We start from the raw sequence: 6,000 nt of genomic DNA, 5'->3' as shown, positions 1-6,000 counted from the left end.
CCTTTGCCTATAATTACAGGGAAATGATAAGGTTTAGAGATTGAAATAATAAACTTATTGTTGATTCAGTAGGATCTTGAAGCCGGGAAGAGTGCTAACTGATGGTGGCAAGCATCTGGTCTCTCAAAACTTTACAGATTCCCTGGCCCTATACTAACCTAAATGCTGAGAACTGATCTTAAAAAAAAAAAAAAAAAAAGGTAGCTCCCATTCAGATAAATCTTTCCTTGATTATGCCACAGGAGCCAACAATAAACTGAAGGCCAGGTGTTTTACATTTCTCAACCCGAATATTAATCCTAACCCTTACAGGAAGGCTGACAAGGAATCCTGATGGAGATGTGAGCATCTCATGAGCTCTAATCCTCATTACCCCTTTGCTCTGCAGTTCTGGCATCCAGGAAATACTGAAGCATAAAATTAGGAGAAGGTATGCAAGCAGTCAGAGGACCTATGTGTCACAGAGTGCTATCCAGTTCCTTGAAAAAATGTTTCCTGAGCTTGTTCACATACAGCATACAACCCCAGCTTTCTCAGCCGCTCCTCGGAAGATTTGTGCTCTGCATCCTTCACCAGCTCTGTTGCCTTTCTCTGGACGCTCCAGCACCTCAGTGCCTTTCTTGTAGTAAGGGGCCCAAAACTGAACATGGGATTCGAGGTAAGTGCCCAGTACAGGGACAGACAATCACTGCCCTAGTCCTTCTGGCCACACGTGATGTTTATGGGGAAACATCCATGTTAAAATATAAATACTTCAGAGCTTAGCACTAAGCAAAGCCACAAGGTGGCACAGTCATCTGCTGTGAAGAGCTGTTCACCAGACTTCATTTCCCAAAGGAAACTCAGTTTCAGAGCTGCCCTTTTCAATGGGGAACTGCCCTATCTCTCTTCATCCCTGCATTAGATTTCATAGAGTAAACGCTGATGGCGAGTGTAGCTCTTCTCAGAGTGAGATTCTTATTATAGAATAAAGCCCTACTCTGGAAATACATGGCAGTAAACATTTTGCTGCTTTGCTAACTTTCCTCAGCCCTAGAAAATGTAACAGCAACCCCCTCTTTTTTTGCTAGTGGAAGCAACATCTCTACAAGGCAGCAGTTTGTTTGGTGCCTGATTTCAGCGCTAATATCATGAGACTTATGCAGATTTTCAGAACTAAGTTACTGTTTATATGTGCACTTTCTTCTTTGGAGAGAAACATGGAAGATAACGGAAATCCAGAGATGAGAATCAGGAAGAGGCAAATTCCCAGAAGGAACAAATGATCTTTGGGGGGGGGGGAAAGAATGTCCTTATAGCACTTGTTTGCAGAGACACCTGCATGTGGCAGGGGCATGCAGAGGATTTAGCATTGCCAGGAAGAAGCATCACAGTAAAGGGAATTATTAAACTGTCTGTCTTTCCCTCTCTTCTTCTCATGAACCATAGAGTAAATGCAGACACTTGGAGCTACTTTTGTTTGCTGACTGAGTGCTGTTTGAAAGCAGGTGGAAATAATTTCTCTCATAAAGACTGTTCATTTTGCTTGTCTCTAATAGGAAATATGCCTGTACCCAACCTGCCCACAGGCAGCCTGATCTTTTGGCCTGGAGCAGCCCATGTTTTGCAGTTTACTTTAAACAGAAAAACACCCAGAAATGATGCATATTTTGCTTGGTGTTAAACAGTTCTGACTACAGATCCTTTGGTGTTGTTTAATAGATAGCTATCTGTCTGTACACATACATATACGTTTGCTTCCCTGTCCCTCACTTCTACACTGTCTCTTTTTTGAAGTTATGTATATAAAATTGCTCCACATATTGTCTCTCTCTAGATATATAATTTCTACATATGCTTAGATGTGAGTGCTAGGGAATCTTGGGGAATTAACTAACTGTGCTTGACTCCATCCAGTTGAAATCAACTCCTGCATATATCTCAAGTCAAGCCAGATTCCCATGTAGAAAATGTACATTTATTCCCCTGTTCAACACTTTTGTACTGTCCCTTCTTTGAGCTTTGCTCCATGCCACAGGCTGTGCTGAACCTCCTGTCGTGACGAAGGCTCCCTTCATGGGCAGATCAGGCCTCACAGACAGAAGTAGGATTCTGTAAAGTCCCAAGGCTGCTGCAGGAGCTGGCAGAGCTGGAAAGAGCTAGACTCAGAGCTGGGTGCTTGAAAATAAACTGTTCAGGCAAAGCCTGCTCCAGATTGCGCTGTTTATCAGTTGCGTAAGTCCAGAGTTTATTTCAACAAGAATGAGATCAAATTTCTGGCACTAGTTTGTTTCTTCTTCCAGAGGGAAGGGATTTGCTTTGGGTGGCCTTTCTTTTTCTAATTAATGAAATAACTGAAGACTTCCTCCTCCTTGCATGGGAAATCAGAAGTTTGAAATGTCTGTGAACTCATACCCTGTACATAAGGCATACGGGAATGCAGCAACTTTTTACTTAAATGAGAGCATGTAAGTAGTTAGAACTCAGTGTCTGCTCCTGGCCCCTGTTGTTAACTCCTTCTGTATGTAAGCTTTCACCATTAAACTTCACCAAAAGTCTAAAGTGCAACAGCAGTGTGTCAGCATGGGCACATTCTCACTCCATCCGACAAGCTGAGGTAGCTGAGCACATTCATCTGTGCTGCTGCAAGGGGAAATGCTACACATCCCCTCATGTTGGACCATAACTAGCAAGAAGAGGTAGGACTGTCCAGTGAGAACTGATCTTTTTGGTGGCAGCTTGGAGTTATGATAAAAAATTAGTGAAAGGCATCCCTACTGCATTATTTCTTTCCCAATCACCGTGCATCTTCCCCTGCTCCCCAGAGTCTGACAGAGCAATTATATTCTTGATTAAAACATGCCCCCTGCTGTTTGTCGGAAGGGAGACATATAGTCAATAAAGCCAGTGCATAAACTAACAAAACTAGAAAAATATTTGCATTGCAAAACCAGTCAAAGGTCCTGAGTACGACAGGTTAGAGTCTGCTCTTTGCCAGTGTGCAAGAATCACCCTGCAACACTACGCTCTCAGAATCAGAATCATTAAGGTTGGAAAAGACCTCCAAGATAATAGACTCTAACCACTGGCCTAGAACCATCATGTTCACCACTAAACCATATCCCAAATTGCCCCATCCACATGCCTTTTAAACACTTCCAGGGATGATGACTCCACCACTTCCCCAGGCAGCTTGTTCCAATGCCTGACCACCCTCTCAGTGAAGAAATTTTTCTTAATATCCAGTCTAAAGCTCCCCTCTTGCAACTTGAAGCTATTTCCTCTTATCCTGTCACTTGTTACCTGGGAGAAGACACCATCCCTACCTTGTGACAACCACTCTAAGCTGATAAGATCCGCATAAGCATCCTTTTCTCCAAGCTAAATAACTCCAGCTCCCTCAGCTGTTCTTCATAATACTTTTGCTCCAGACCCTTCTCCAGCTTTGTTGCCGTTCTCTGGACTCACTCCAGCACCTCAATGTCTGTCTTGTAGTGAGGGCCCCAAAACCACAACAGGATTCAAAGTGTGGCCTCACCAGTGCTAAGTGCAGGTAGAGGACCATCCTGCTGGCCACACCATTTCTGTTACAAGCCAGGATGCCATTGGCCCTCTTGGACATCTGGGCACACCTGGACACTTTTCAGTGGACAGCTTTTCAGCCACTTTTCCCCAAGCCTGTAGCATTACATGGGCTTGTTGTGACCCAAGGGCAGGACCCAGCACTTCACCTTGAACCGCGTACCATCAGCTTCATCCCATGGATCCAGCCTGTTCAGATCCCTCTGCAGAGCCTTGCTACCCTCCAGCAGATCAACACTCCCACTCAACTTGGTGTTGTCTGCAAATTGAGTGAGGGTGCCCTTGATCCCCTCATCCAGATAACTGATAAAGATACTAAGCAGGACTGGCCCCAGCACTGAGTCCTGGGGAGCAGCACTAGTGACTGGCCACCAACTGGATGTAACTCCATTCACCACCACTTTCTGGGCCCAGCCATTCAGCCAGTTTTTTGGTTATCAAACAGTGCACCCGTCCAAGCCATGAGCAGCCAGTTTCTCCAGGAGAATGCTGTAGGAAATGGTGTCAAAAGCTTTACTAAAATCGTGGTAGACAGCATCCACAGCCTTTCCCTCATCCACTAAAGTGGGTCACTGGGTCATAAGGGGAGATCAGGTTGGTCAAGCAGCAGCTGCCTTTCCTAAACCCCTGATAGCTGGGCCTGATCCCCAGGTTGTCCTGCTTGTGCTGTGTGATGGCACTCAAGGTGATCTGCTCCATGACATTCTCTGGCACCAAGGTCAGACTGACAGGCTTACAGTTCACCAGATCCTCCTTCCAACACTTCCTGTAGGATGGCTGTTACATTTGCTAACCTCCAGTGAAGTGAGAGGGTTGTCAGGACCACTTGGTCCTTGGTTAGTCAGGACCACTGACAAATGACTGAAAGTGGCTTGGCAAACTCTTCCACTAGCTCCTTTGGTACCCGTGGGTGAATTCCATTGGGGCCCCATAGACTTCTGTATGTCTAAGTGGTGTAGCAGGGTACTGACCATTTCCTCCTGGGTTATGGGGGCTTCATTTTGCTCCCCATCTCTGTCTTTGAGCTCAAAGAGCTGGGTACTTGGAGAACAACTGGTCTTGTTATTAAATTGAGGCAAAGAAGGCATTAAGTACCTCAGCCTTTTCCTCATCCTTTGTCACTATTGACCTGCAAATCTGCAAATGCCATGGAGCAGCAAGGCCAGAGCCTGGACAACCTTACAGATTACCACTATACCATCCAGAGCCAAAGCATGTAATTGGCACTGTCTGAAAAAGTCACAATGCAAGCAAACACCACTGCTGCCTCCAGCTGAATGTATCTAACACAGGGCAAGGAAGGGCCTAGCCAGGACAGGAGAAACCGCTGTTGAAGCAGATTACAAGGCAACACCCAAGGTCTGCTTCGTAAGTGTAGTGATAACAGAGGAGGGCTCTGGGAGGAGGCACTGCCTCTGTGAAAGGGAAAATTCTGAACACAGAGACTACAGCACGCTTTAACTTTTGGTCAGCCCTGAAGTGGTTAGGTAGCTGTGAGGAGGCAGTGAGGTGTTCCAGGACTTTCCAACTGGTACCTGGGCCCAGATGGCTTTTGGGATACTACTGAGATGACCTTGTGTAGCACAGAGCAGAACTGCAACCCCCTTTGATATCCTGTGTGTAGTCCCACTTCAGCACTGCCTCCTGGATTATCTGCCTGTTGCTGCAGAGCAGTCCCCACGGTCCTAAAGCAGTCTGCAGGACAGCCACAAGTCCCTGGAAGACAACATATGGTCTGCATAGAAGGAAGGAGGAAAGAAGGGGTTAAAGGACAGAGTGGGGGACGGGCTACAGTTAGCAGATGTCCAGGATTGAAAAGTAGGTCACCTATTTCTGCCTGGGGGGTGACTTGAAAATCGACACTACACCAATGCACAAACAAAGACAAGTAATACAGCAAGGAATTGCCTTGGAAGCCTGACAGAAATCCTCCAAGTACACATGTGGCTCCTCTAGCACACCATACACAGCTATTAATTATGATCGTCCAAAAAAAAAGTATTTTTACCTGCATATACATATATACAGTCAAATAAGAGGAGAAGATAATGAAGAAAAATAGTGAAATGAAAAACACACAATAAAAGCATTATTTCTCTTATTACCAAGGTAGGAGTCTCAAACGGATGTGAACTTAATTCCACGTTTTTCTCAGCAGGAGCCTTATGCACATTATTTAAGCCTAGACTCTCAAGACTGAATACTAACTCCTGCTGATGACTTTATGAGTCCTTGGAAGACAGATCCTTGCAAATACTTCAGAGGTTGTGGTCCTCAGTATGCCTGTGTCTCTCTTAATATAAAAAGTTTAAATAGTGTCACTGAAGCAGGTCAGGTGGTCTCTGCAAGGCATTCCCTACCTCAGATGTTGAAATTATATGATCATTTAATTGCAATCACATACACTTCTCAGGAACCAAATCCAATGCTGGGGGGCTA

Source organism: Lepidothrix coronata, unplaced genomic scaffold (assembly GCF_001604755.1).
Source record: "Lepidothrix coronata isolate B3197 unplaced genomic scaffold, Lepidothrix_coronata-1.0 Scaffold1, whole genome shotgun sequence".
Lineage (NCBI taxonomy): Eukaryota > Metazoa > Chordata > Aves > Passeriformes > Pipridae > Lepidothrix > Lepidothrix coronata.
The sequence above is the reverse complement of the archived record's forward strand: the minus strand, read 5'-3'. Positions refer to the sequence as shown.